This window comes from Berghia stephanieae, chromosome 3 (assembly GCF_034508935.2).
Source record: "Berghia stephanieae isolate SIO BIC M18660-M18661 chromosome 3, UCSD_Bste_1.3, whole genome shotgun sequence".
NCBI lineage: Eukaryota > Metazoa > Mollusca > Gastropoda > Nudibranchia > Aeolidiidae > Berghia > Berghia stephanieae.
This window is the reverse complement of record NC_088362.1, coordinates 26,402,281-26,417,563: the sequence shown is the minus strand read 5'-3', so window position 1 is coordinate 26,417,563 and position 15,283 is coordinate 26,402,281. Positions and strand designations below refer to the sequence as shown.

The following is a 15,283-nucleotide window of genomic DNA, read 5'->3' as shown; positions in this document are numbered from 1 at the left end:
ACGTGTTCCCAACCGAGCTTGCGAGTACGAGTTGGGAACAAATATCGAATTTTTAAAAAAACGCAAGAGAGTGAAAGATATTCTATTCTACACCCCAGTCTATTCCTATTTCGTTATCTTTGAATAAAAGACATCTTCAAAACCATTTAAATATTAGGCCTACTTCTTTTTAAAGAATCTGAGTTTTTTTGATAATCGGACGTCACAAATTATAATTGTAAACATGCAAAAGTGGAAAACGGTAGGGGCTGCCTGAAGCCGGTGATCGTGAAAATACGTCACACGCTTACCTTTTCTTATCAATCCGATCACTCCCCTGGGACACCCTACCCACTACCCACTACCCACGCTCACGTTTCATTCATACTGCATCCACCATTGAGTACAGACGATACTAGTTATTTTGCATTTTATTTTATTTTTTTCCCACGTTTATTTGTGTATTGTTGTACTGACGAAGGGTTTACATCCGAAACGTCCATTGTCTGTTTTGTTCCCATACGAAGTCTCTCCATTTTCACTCTTTCGTTAGAATCGTATATATGTTATCATTACGCGTTATTATTTAGGGAGAGATGTGGAATAATGAATATGACCTAACCGAGCTCTTTGTTGTTGGTTTTGACTGTCAATTGGGTGATAAGTTATCACTAAATCCCCTAAAACATACCATAAATGTGAAAGATTTACTAACAGTTTTGAGCGTTGTCACCATTGATCTGGCGGACAGAGCATGAGAGTATTTAACTTAGCGGTATACCATAATTATAAAGGAAGACAAAATCAAACAATGTCAGCCGACGTGTACTTATTTACAGGTCTGATAATCCAAAGTGTTATGGGCTCATTCTTCTTCTGCTTCTTCCATTAAGGCCAAAGCTTCAGACTTATTGTATGACCGTCTTTTCAGAAAGAGAGATTTTAGAAGGAAGCAGGGAGGGATTTTGTTAAAAGTCATCAGTCGAAAGGGTTTGTTTACAAGTGGTTGTTGTAATGGAAATACTCTCAAACCAACGCAAAAATATTGTCCATTACAACAATGTTAAAACGGACTCACAATTGTGTTCGGTTATCAGACCTACATATATGTGCACATTAGTATTGACGCTTTAAAAACGCTGATTTACCATTTACCATGATTGACCATTTACCTTTGCCTTATTTATCCTCAGGTGCCTTTGAGAAAAGTATACTTTTAGACTACCTTATACATTTTCTGTTCTTTCAATGCGTCACAAACGCCGTAAAATTCTTAAAAACACAGAAACCAACCCTTGACATGGAATAATTGAAGTACGCAAGCTTGTTTCGCTCTAGACTATATCAGTACGGAAAATTACTTAAATGTTTGTGATATTCTAAAAGATTCAATTATTTGTCTTTGGGAATTAATTCTGTAATTCTACCAAACAATACGTTAAACTAATATGTCTGTAACTTCTAGGCAATGTTCGCAAAATCCCATTCTTCTAGAACTTTAATCAACGATAGAAATGTATTAAATAAGTGGTGGGCTATTTATTATGTTGGAATTTCCCCGAAGATAAAGATCACCCAGACCAAAGCATTTTGGAGCACCTAGTATTACTAAAAGTCAATAACTTTATTATCCAAAACAGAATTACCATGATATAATCCCTATCTTCTTAATTGTCAACGAATGGGATATAAGCGTGGTCCCCATTTACAAATACAATACTAGATATTATTGCTGCGGCGCTTCTGTTATTTTCACAATTATAATAAATAATAATAATAATAATAATAAAATAATAATAATAATAATAATAATAATAATAATAATAATAATTATTATTTTTATTATTATTATTATATTACTATTATTGTAAGTATTGGTGGTATTACAATGTTGTATTTTTATGATTATTTATGGTATCATTTTATGCTTTGGTTTCATGTACCTTTTTTTCTCACTTTCATGTCTGTTGTCATCAAATTGTATGGATTATTGATTAAAATAAAAGTTATTTTTGTTTGTCTTATTTTGACTATGGAACTGATACTTATCATAGCAGACCTGCCTACTTGAAATAGGAAAATGTAATAAGTAGTTTTCAGGGTAAATAACATCGTAGACATTTTAACTACCCTTAAAAACCACCAGTTTGTCCTTATAATGCATGGGGAAAAATATTAACTCTATGTGATAGCTCTGGCACCAGAACTTCGTTTTCAAGAAATGACATTTAATTAAAAAACCTTTATTATATCCAGCCCGGGATTTAGCCGGAGTACTACGGGAATTTTCGTGGTAGTGAGGAGGTCTGTTGTGATGGGTATCAATAATTTTTTATTAAAAAAATTTTTTTTTAAATGAGAAAAACTGATTGGAAATGTAAAGTAAATATTATTATTATTATTATTATTATTATTATTATTATTATTATTATTATTATTATTATTATTATTATTATTATTATTATTATTATTATTATTATTACTATTATTATATTATTATCATTATTATTATTATTATTATTATTATTATTATTAATTATTATTATTATTATTATTATTATTATTATTATTATTATTATTATTATTATTATTATTATTATTATTATTATTATTATTATTATTATTATTAACTATTGATGTTATTACGATTGTTGTATTTTTGTGTGGTGTATCAGTTTATTTTTTGGTTCCATTTACCTTTTTTTTTTTTTTTTTCCACTTCATGTATGTTGGCATCAAATTGTTGATTTATTGGCGAAAGCCTAAGATTGAATAAACTTTAAAAACTTTGAAGCTGATATATTTTGTCAAATGTATTATTAAAATTTTGTCACGAAATGCGTGAATCTCCTCGAAGTCACAAAATCAGGTTTACCTTAAAACCTCTCCACGCATGACAATCAAAAATATTCCAGGACCCATTCCGTCCTTGATAAAGAACATCAGACATTATAATTTGATGATGATGTCCAAGAAACAACCAGATTTACAACAGGTAGGCACGTCGTCGTCTGAATCCAATGTGTATCTTTTTATCAATCTCCAAATCCTTCCTCCACTCCAGGCACGGCGAATGACAATGAATAACAACTACACAACTTGGTCGGTCAAAGAATAATTGTAGAGCTATTCTCTTTTATAGGAGACGAGGATAGGAAAGACCATATGCACCTGTTTTACAATCGATATTAAAAGGTAATCGCTTGATTTACGAGCGTTTTTGTTTTATTTTATTTATAATTTTTTATTTCTTCGGACGGAACAATCTTTGTTATCTCAACATTTGTGACCGTACGTTTCAAAACGGTATTAAGTCGGGATGATTAAAATGCTGAAAACTGAAATTGTAGCTTGAAATATCAGACTTGCGTTGAGTTTATATGCTTTATTGAGGAGAATGAATATCATATTTTAGAGTGCTAAATACCAATAATTCTTATTTTTGACCACTTCAGATTTAATTTGACTTTTTAGCACCTGGTTCATCCCGGCATAATACAGTTTTGAAACGTTGGGTCACATATGTTACACATCGCTTTACAACGGTACGACCTCGGGTTGAACTGGAAGCTGGAAATTGAATAGAATTTACAACAGCCAATAATATTATTTGTGTTATTGAGAAGTAGTCATTTCAGAGCCATGGGGGCTCATGGAGCCGGAGCTTATCCCGGTTTCTATAGCGTGAAACGGACAATAGTAATTGCTTGTTGTCCTTTGGATAGAGCGTTAGTGTATCGCAAAGTACTTTCCGCCAGATCTAACAAGACCCAGCTACCCAATCATTGCTGGTAAAAAAAAAAAATCTCGACTGCACAAGGGATCGATCTCAGTAGGTCCCTTTGCGTGTGAAGCGAGTGCTCTACCAACTGAGCTATCGGGACCACATTATATAATTTCTTATCTACCAAACAACAAACATGTCATATTTTTAAAATCATTTTAGATTTAAATCCACTTTCCGACATCTGGTTAATTCCCAAATGACACAAGGTTAAAATTAAACTTAAAAAGTGAGCTTTTATATAGCACAATAACCACTAAACGTGCTCAAAGCGTTTTACAAGGGGTCCCTGGTCAACAGCAACATTTAACACGCAGAACGAGACATGACGCCTGTTAGGCGATGTTATTTTTTTTCCGACAGAGACAACGCTATTGGTACTCATTTTACATCTAAGTAGTACGGTGAGAGAATGTGAGTAAATAAAGCGCCTTTTCCAAGGAATTAACTATGCACCGAGCGAGGCTCGAACCCAGAACCTTCCGATCCGAAAGCGAGTGTCATACCACTCGACCACATAGCCGCACAAATAATACAAGAACGATGTGGTGTGTCACCAGTGTTGCCAGGTGCTTTTGCAAAAATCCCGCCAACTTTATGCCAGAAATCCGCCAGAATCCGCTAACCTTATCCGACTTCACTCGTGACATTTGCCTAAAATTCGCCAAAAAATCCGCCATTTGCTTTCAACTACTTATATCTAATAACAATATTGTATTGTCTCATAATAAAAATTGTGCCACTAAATGCTACTCAACTATTTACAACTGTTTCCTTTTTTTAAGGCATGAAGAGTCGGAGTTTCGATGTTGTTTGAGCGAGAGTTAGACTGTCGGATATTGTTTTCACCTTCGGTTAATCTGAATTAGGTTGTGTAATTTAGATCTAGACCAATAGTCAACAGTACTCACAATAGGTGCTCCTAAAAGCCACTTTAGGGGGGGGGGGGGGGGGGGGGGGGGGGGAAGAAGAAATAGACTTGATTGCCATAATTTTACTTTTTTTTTAAAGGGTATACAAATCATCAAAATTCCACCAAAAAATCCGCCATCCGCCAGGCCATCCCCCCCCCCCCCCCCCCCCCCCCCCCCCCCCGCCACACGATGATAAAAATCCGCCAACCTGGCAACACTGTCAGTGTCCCGCAGAATTATAATAGTCTGTGACCGTGGCATCTACATACACAACGAACAATAATTCACAACGTATGGCGGAGTAAACTGGTTAATTTTAGTCGCTGCACTGCAGTCGTATCCTTCCCATTCCTAACCACCGGCTGCCAGGCCCACACCCAAATTTATTTTTCCCTATCTTTTTTTTCTTTCTTTCTTCTCTATTATTATTCAGATTCAGTATATAATGCGGCTGGTGACCAAGTCAGTCCAACACCCATAGAATTATAATTGGGACAAATCTATGCAACTCGCAGTCGTAATCACTAGTCCATGTGCCGTCATTTATGTGACAAACCATCAACTGGTTATCATGTGTCCCAGCACCCAAATTATTATGTGACCAAAGCCACAATACGGTAATAATAAGTCGCTGCTGCACCCAAATTATTATGTGACCAAAAGCCACAATACAGTAATAATAAGTCGCTGCTGTACCCAAATTATTATGTGACCAAAAGCCACAATACAGTAATAATAAGTCGCTGCGGCACCCAAATTATTATTGACCAAGCCACATACGGTAAATAAGTGACCAAAAGCCACAATACGTAATAATAAGTCGCTGCGCACCCAAATTATTATGTGACCAAAAGCCACAATACGGTAATAATAAGTCGCTGCTGCACCCAAATTATTATTATGTGACCAAAAGCCACAATACGGTAATAATAAGTCGCTGCTGCACCCAAATTATTATGTGACCAAAAGCAACAATACGGTAATAATAAGTCGCTGCTAACCCAAATTATTATGTGACCAAAAGCCACAATACGGTAATAATAAGTCGCTGCTGCACCCAAATTATTATGTGACCAAAAGCAACAATACGGTAATAATAAGTCGCTGCTGTACCCAAATTATAATGATAAGTCGCTGCTATACCAAAATATTATGTGACCAACAGCCACAATACAGTAATAATAAGTCGCTGCTGCACCCAAATTATCATGTGACCAACAGCCACAATACGGTAATAATAAGTCGCTGCTAACCCAAATTATTATGTGACCAACAGCCACAATACGGTAATAATAAGTCGCTGCTGCACCCTAATTATTATGTGACCAAAAGCCACAAGACGATAATAATAAGTCGCTGCTGTACCCAAATTATTATGTGACCAACAGCCACAATACGGTAATAATAAGTCGCTGCTGCACCCAAGTTATTATGTGACCAACAGCCACAAGACAGTAAGAATAAGTCGCTGCTGTACCCAAATTATTATGTGACCAACAGCCACAAGACAGTAAGAATAAGTCGCTGCTGTACCCAAATTATTATGTGACCAACAGCCACAATACAGTAATAATAAGTCGCTGCTGTACCCAAATTATTATGTGACCGACAGCCACAGTACGGTAATAATAAGTCGCTGCTGCACCCAAATTATTATGTGACCAACAGCCACAATACGGTAATAATAAGTCGCTGCTGCACCCAAATTATTATGTGACCAACAGCCACAATACGGTAATAATAAGTCGCTGCTGCACCCAAATTATTATGTGACCAAAAGCCACAATACGGTAATAATAAGTCGCTGCTGCACCCAAATTATTATGTGACCAACAGCTACAATACGGTAATAATAAATCGGGGTGATTTAGATATTGACTTTTGTTTATTTTTTTAACATCAAAAGATTACAAAACTTCCTTCTTGCGTCAAGCAGAGCATACTCTACCAGTCACACACACACACACACACACACAAACACACACACGCACAATTCAAAATCAAAGCAAATAAAAACAAAAACGAAATAGATATTAGATAGATAGATAGATATAAACAGATATATTGAGATCGAGATAGATAGATAGATAGATAGATAGATAGATAGATAGATAGATAGATAGATAGATAGATAGATAGATAGATAGATAGATAGATAGATAGATATTTAACTGTAATATGTTACAAACGTGATAAGAAGAACGTCCACAACTATGGAGCTGGAGGTGGATGGATGGGTAGAGAGAGATGAGAGAAAGAGAGACATAGAGAGGGGGAGAGGGAGACAGAGGGAGAGATAGAGAGAGAGGGAGAGGGAAAGAAAGAGAGGGAGAGAGATATAGACAGAGAGGGGGGAAGAGATAAAGAGAGAGGGAAAAGAGAGAGAGAGGGAAGAGAGAGAGAGAGAGAGAGAGAGAGAGAGAGAGAGAGAGAGAGAGGGGAGAGAGAAAGAAAGAAAAAAAGAGAGGCAGAAAGAGAGAGAGAGAGAGAGAGAGAGAGAGAGAGAGAGAGAGAGAGAGAGAGAGAGAGAGAGAGAGAGAGAGAGAGAGAGAGAGTAAGAAAGAACACGAAAAGTAACCAAACCCTATCAAAATCGGTTATACTCTAAACAAGTACCAATATTTTAACGATTAATCTCGCAGTCATTTACATTGACCTGGCTTTTACATCTGTGTCACACAGGAACCAAGGTTCACTGATTTATAGGGTATGGAAAACATTTGTTACAGTGAATGACATAATTCGTCGGATGGTGAAAAGGTTTGAACTGAGATATCGTCAAGTTTAATTAGAAGGTCAATTTGGATCAAAAATGAGTTCTTAACATAAATGTGGCCCTACGCCTCGAAGCGGTATTAAGTAGTGCGGGGCGGTCCTTGGCAAGCTTAAGGACCACGGTCCTACGGTCCTTGGGAAATGAAGACCGCAAGGACCGGTCCTAGGACCGGACCTTTTCGACATTGAACATTCCTGAGAGACTGTTGGAAATTCGAACCGGTTTGACCTTTTAGAGCGTGGGATCGTTCATTCTTGAACCGTTAAAGACCGCTACACGATGAAAACCGTGGCCTACAGGAGTAAAACACACGGAGTAGTCACACTCATTTCAAATTGTAACCTAATTAGAGAAGAGGGGTGATGCCTTCTTTATTTGCTCACCGTACTTCATTGTTACTTCGATAATTTAATAAAATTTGAAATTTATCCCCATTAACGGAGATAATGGCATCGCCCAAGGCGTTGATCGAGTTGTTCGTGGCGTTGATACACACACGCAACTCCTCCCCCCCCCCCCCCCCCCCCCCCCCCCCACACACATTAGAGGGCAGCGAGCATTGAAGAGTAAGAGAGAGACGTGAAGTTATAATAAGAGGGGGTGGATGAGGTGATAAGAGGGTCGATGGTGACTTTTCGCCAGATCTAACAAACTCAGCTACCCATTCATTGCTGAGTAGACAGGGATTCAGAAAAAAATCGACTGCACCCGGGATCGATCTCTGGCCCTTTGCGTATAAAGAGAGTGCTCTATCAACTGAGCTATCGGGGTCCCCAAATATTCTATTGGACTTTTTAAAAATTCAGACGTTATAACTGGGTTTTTTGGAAGGAAGAAACTAATGAAACTCATATTATTTGATTAGTAAAAACACCAAACGAAATTTTAATATTATTGTATTATTTTAAATGACAACACTGCGATAGAAAGGAGTGGTGACAAGAGATGGACAAAAGAAAACAAAAAATCGGATTTGCTACTTGCTAGGTTCGACACACACACACACACACACACACACACACAAACACACACATCTTTTGTAGTCACATACATTTCAAACAATAACCCATTAGAGAAGAGGGGTCATGCCTTCACCATAGATCATTGTCATTGCGATCATTATGGTGTAGTAAATTTTGAAATTTACCCCGTATAATGGAATCGTCCAAGGCGTGCGCCTCCTGTTCCCCCCATCTCACACACGAAAGGGCGGTTTGCGGAGTGGAGGTTGGTGGTCGTCTGCCTGTATGGTCGTCTGTGTCGTTTAGTGTATGGCAAAGGGGGGTGGGTGCGATTAATTAAGTGGGATGGGTGGTGATTGGTGGAAGATAGGCAACCGAAGCAACGAATCGCTGGGGAAGTAGTAGGCTATGGCGCGAGACCGTAGGACCGTGGTCCTTGCAAGGACCGCAACGCACTAGTTGAAAGGTGATAAGAAGTGAGGACCGCCGCCGGTCTTCCCCTCTGGGACGGTCTTCGGTTCACAGCTAAAAGACCGTCGGACCGCGGTCCAGACCGGTCTTCAGCGCGGCACTAGTATTAAGTCGGGATTTGGAAAACGAAGAAAACCGGTTTTAAAGTGGGAATGGTCAAAATTATCAAATTTCAGTTTTTGGTTGTTTCAGAACCTACAATCCTTTTTCTACATGAAAACATAATAATTCAACATAGATATTGAGGATAAGTTATATAAATTTAAAGTTTAAAAAAGCAACTATCAATGACACATTCAAAACGAGAGTTGACTTTCTCTCAGAGCGCAACCATTTCCAAGACTTAGTAATATTAAGTCTTTTCCTCCACCAATACCATGTAAGATACCACAGCAAAGGGCTTTATCTATCTCAAAGAAAGCATGACTGTTTCCACAATGTCATGGTTCAACCAAAAATGAACTTTAAAAACTGTAAACAAGTCTAGGTTTTTCCCTGACAACTTTACAAACGAATGATTCTGATTGGTCAACGCTCATCACATGCGCCTGTTGGCCATTAAAATGTCCGGGCAATGTGTCATGACTTCAGCATGCGTGTGTTACATATGTGTGTTTGTGCATTTTTGATACACACCACTTTCTGTTATTTATTTGTCTAGCTGCATTAGTTAATGATTGAGGTGAGGGTCCTTTGTCCTCACCACCACTCTCTTTCTCACTCCCTCACGTGTGTGAGTGTGTGTGTGTGTGTGTGTACTTTACTCTCTCATTCTTACTCTTCCTCTATCGTCCTGTTTCTTGATATTTTTCCCCCTGCCCACCCGGCTTCACATAGTTTCAAAACTGTACTTCATCATCATCACCACTGCTACTACTACAACAACAACCAACATTACCACCACACCATCATCACTATTACTACAACCATCACTACTACTACTACTACTACTACTACAACCATCACCACATCATCATCATCATCCTCATCACCACTGCTACTACTACAACCACAACCACAATCACCACCACATCATCATCACTATTACTACAACCATCACTACCACTACTACAACAACTACCACCACATCATCATCATCACTAACTACAACTACAACCACCACCACCACATCATCATTACCACTACAGTAACAACCATCACCACCACACTATCATCACTATCACAACTACTACGACCACCGCCACCGTCACATCAACTTCATTACCATTAATACTACAACCACCACCATCACCACATCATCATCACTACCTCTCCTACTACAACCAACACCACATCATCATCATCACTACTGCCAGTACTTCAACTACAACCACCATAACCACCACATCATCATCACTACTACTACAACCATCACTACCACTACTACTACAACCACATCACCTTCCTTACCACCACTACTACAACCACCACATCACCATCCCTACCACCACTACTACAACAACCACCACATCACCGTCCCCACCACTACTGCAACAATCAGGGGCGGTTGGTCACATTGTATTTAAGGCGGCACAAATCCGAAATACAGAATCAAATTTTATTGGTCTAGTTAATTTAACTTAATTTGACCTACTTTGTATGTGTGTGTGTGTGTGTGTGTGTGTGTGTGTGTGTGTGGAGGGGGGTATTGCATTGTTTGCATATGTGCGTGTATTTGTGTGTGGGTGTGTGTGTGTGTGTGTTAGAATATTAACGAGACGTACTCACAAAAGAGCATCAATTATCTTGGACAAAACTTGTCTGTTAACTTTCATCTGTTCATTATAACGACTGCACAAGACGCAGCATGTCCCTGTTTCAACGATTTCATATATCACAACGTAATTTAATTTAACAGCATCTGTGACAGCTATTTCATTCAGATGTTCTTCAGTGCTGAAGATTGCGCAATATCACTGAATCCTCTGTTGTCCGTTATAGCATACATCACCAAAATCAAGAATAAAACATGAAGCGTTTTAAAATAATCATTATTAAATCGGCGCTGTTCTCGATTTAGAAACTAAGTTAAAATTCACTGGTTGTGTGGACCTAAATCTTTCACCCTATTTTCCATCTTAGGGATAAGTGTCGGAATCGGTTTTCAATAAAAATCACATGGTTCATGATGGTTACAAATTACAGAAATACTTTTAAATAAAATGATTCAGTAAAACAGGTAGGTTTCATAAACAATGCAAAGCGATATCATTTCTCTTAATACTAACGGTATGACACAAATTAAGATAATTGAATTAAAAATCACATTTAATTGCAAACGCAAGCACTTGTTAACTTCACACACAATCGGACATCTTGATAATTATACTATTATTAGACATGCCACATACAAGTGAGTAGGATCGTTGGGAGTTTGCGGGGATGAAGGACTCGTGGGTCAGGGTTTATTTAGTACCATGGGGCTCTCTCGTGCTACTTTGGTTTACTGTTCTTTGATATTTAATATATATTACAAACAAAAATGATAAATATATTATTGCCATTCTCTCATCCGATACTAAGGAGGCAAAGCCTTCTTTCAGTGATAACTGATATGGTTTTAATTTATCCAAGTAGGACCTCAGGCGTGCATCGCTAGATTGGTGTTGGGCTAATTAGGTTTTAGGCAGTGGAAAGACAATTAGTTTGGGAGAGGGTGAGGAGATTGGGAGTGGTATAACTAACTTTTCAAGGTACAACAGAGTATGGACTAAGACAGAAGGCCAAAAACTACGACTCATATAAACCAACAAAAATAAACTTCCCACCACACCACACCTCCGAATGTCACCACCGCCAGGCAATGGGGAAACGAGAACGTGCCGATGACGCACCTTCGGGAAGCGAACACGAGTCGTCAAATAATTAAATTAAAACAAAATTAAGTATTTGCTCAAATTTTTAAATTTTTATCAAATTTTTATTGAAGTTTTTTTTGGTGGACATCTAATTAGCGGAAAAAAGGCGGCACAAAACAACTTCGCTCTATTGACCGACCGCCAGTGGCAACAATCACCATATCACTAAGCCTACCACCAGTATTACAACAACTACCATATCACCATCCATGCCACCACAACTACAACCACCATTGCATCATCATCTGTACTACCACCATCACATCACCATCCCTGCAACTACCAGTGTTACAAGCGCCGTAAAAACCCTTCAAACAAATTTACTACTACTACTAGCACTACTACTACTACTATTACTACTACTATTACTACTACTACAACTACTACTACTACTACTACTACTACTACTACTCCTCCTCCTCCTCCTCTCTACTACTACTACTACTACTACTACTACTAACTACTACTATTCCTCATCTACTACTATACTACTACTTAAATACTAACTACGATTGCTACAACCACTACTACTACTACTACTACTACTATTACTACTACTACTAACTACTACTACTACTACTACTACTACTACTACTACTACTACTACTACTAACTACTCTACTACTACTACTACTACTACTACTACTACTACTACTACTACTACTACTGCTACTACTACTACTACTACTACTACTACTACTACTACTACTACTACTACTACTACTACTACTAATCACTATTACATCGACTGCCGCTATAACACAATGACAGTACAATATATCTAGACGTCTCCGTAATTGGAAAGCTACGGGAAATTAAATTGTAAACAAATAGTCAAAAGCCGTGAAATGTCAGCACTGCAGGATTGAAGTGCATTGCATCAGACGCAGTGATCTCCCTTTTGTTATTGAAATTTAATGGCGCATGAGTGGGGGAACGGAAGGGTTGGGGATGGGGGTTGGTTGTTCTCAGTACACGTCGGGATACGGGGATACCCGAGCTGAACTCAAGTGTGACCCACCGCCTCAAACCCTGATGCCAAAAATAGTTTTTAAAGTGTGGGAAATTGATGCCATACACTTCGTAAAGAGGGTTTTTGTTTTTTGTTTTTTTTTTTCACATCGACCAGGTATATACTTTGTATAAAATCAATAGATAATAATAATAAGTACATTTATAAGATTAAGATGAATCCGTCCCACTCCCCTACTACCCTTCCCTCCACTTGTTAAAAATATCCGGAAAATCCCTCGAGTTTAAAACTGTTCTGGGGCGGGATCATTTAACTATCGATAAGTATGGCAAACATTTCTGACCAGAAAAAAAGGTGTTTTATCAGTGAATCACTGCTGGCCTATGGTTCAATAGATTATACTTCTTGCTGTTTATTTTTAATGGTAAAAACAGCGATTTAATGTCATTTTTTTTTTTTGGTTCATCCGTATGAGGCCTCCTCCCGCTTTTTCTTCACACACACAAACACACACACATAAACACACACAAAATACACACGCAAACACACACAAAACACACACGCAAACACACAAAACACACACGCAAGCACCAAAACAACACAGCGATCAAAGAATGGATTTGGCAGTTCTATTTCCAACCATTGCCACTCACCGCGTGATATCTACAACAAGAGATGAAGTGAGTAGAAAAGTGCCAGAAGACAATAGAGAATAAACATTTCGCGGCGGTGATGGGGGTTTGAACCCGCGACCTTACTGGTACGACAACTCCGCCGTGACTCTACTGTATGAGCTATCCACGATCCCTGGTAGAGTCACGCTCTCCCCGGCCAGGTGGAGTTGTCATACCAGTAAGGTCGCGGGTTCAAACCCCCATCACCGCCGCGAAATGTTTATTCTCTATTGTCTACTGGCACTTTTCTACTCAGTTCATCTCTTGTTGTTATCAACATAAGTGCCTGCTCCACTCACTTTTCTGAATTAAAGATATCTACACCACAACTCTGCCGTACTCTCGAAAAACCCATATTTAAAAATTTGGCCAGAAAACTCGTCCTTCAAATATCGATCGATTTAAATGGCCCTCATCTTGGCAAAACAGTCTCAAACCTGGGACTTCGCGAAGTTCGAGCACGTTTAGTGGATGTTGCGCTATTAAAAAAAAGCTAAAGTTATTATAAGAGAAAGATGATTGGAAGAAGAAAGACATGAGAACGACAAAGAAGAGGGAAAGAAAAAGATAGACGCAGAGAAATAGTAAGTGTATATTATAGCCTCGTATTACACCTAAGCCTCTTTTATAATCGGGTCAAAGATATAGGATAAACAACAAACCTTTGAACTAGTAAGCTTTTAAAGTGTCCCAGGTGGCTGTATCGATTAAATGATGGATCATAACAAATATTGAAAAGAAAACATATCCGTTAACCCCCCCCCCCCCCAACCTCACTCACCCACCCCAAATTAATTTTTCTTAAGCAACAAAAACACCCCTCCCCCCAAAAAAAAAAACAAAAAAAAAAACAAAACAACAAAAAACAAAAAATAAAACAAAAAAAAAAAAACCCCAAAAAAACCCCAAAAACAAAAACAAATCAAAAACAAAACAACAACAAACAAGCAAACAAACAAAAAGAAATCAAGCAAACCCAAAGAATAAAAAAAAAAGAAAAGAAAAGAAAACAAGAGGGATAACTCTTGATGATGATGATCTGTCTGGCATCTAACTCATACATACATACATAGTACCATTTAAATTCGTTAGGTCAAAGTCACATTTTGATAATGTCAAGGAATGAAATGAGTAGGAAAGTGTCAGGCAGAAGACAGTAGAGAATCATTTGTTTTTTTTCGCAGCGATGTGGGCTCAAACCCGCGACCTTACTGGGACGACATCTCCGCCTTGCCGGGGAGAGCGTAGCGCTACTGTTAGAGCTATCCACCACTCATTCCTTGATATTAATTAATTATCAACATAATAATAATAATAATAATAATAATAATAATAATAATAATAATAATAATAATAATAATAATAATAATAATAATGATGATGATGATGATGATGATGATGATGATATATAATAATAATATAATAATAACAATAATAATAATAATAATAATAATAATAATGATGATGATGATGATGATGATGATGATATGATGATGATGAGATGATGATGAATGATATGATGATGATGATGATGATGATGATGATGATGATGATGATAATAAAATAATAATAATAATATAATAATAATAATAATAATAATAATAATAATAATAATAATAATACTTTATTGCATCCCAAAAAAGGAATTTTTTTGTACAGACAAATATAATGGAAATAGGATGTATATATAAAAAAGGAGCAGCTCCATAACCAGAGACGCGCTTTATAATATGAATAAGTGCCTGCTCCACTCACTTTTCTGAATCAATAGTCACATTTTGATTTGTAGATTGGATTTTCACCATCTAGCCTACCCATACCATTTTCAGAGTGTACGTCACAAATTAAATACGGATAAAGGTCGATTAATAGATGAAGCAGATAGTCATAAA

The 15,283-nt window shown here is 37.5% G+C and overlaps 1 protein-coding gene across 1 annotated transcript in view; it reads right to left on the bottom strand.

Moving 5' to 3' along the window:
* The window catches only part of LOC144967436 (protein henna-like), a 48,854-nt gene that overhangs the window by 21,579 nt on the left and 11,992 nt on the right, over positions 1-15,283 (bottom strand). The gene's annotated exons all lie outside the window — the stretch shown is intronic.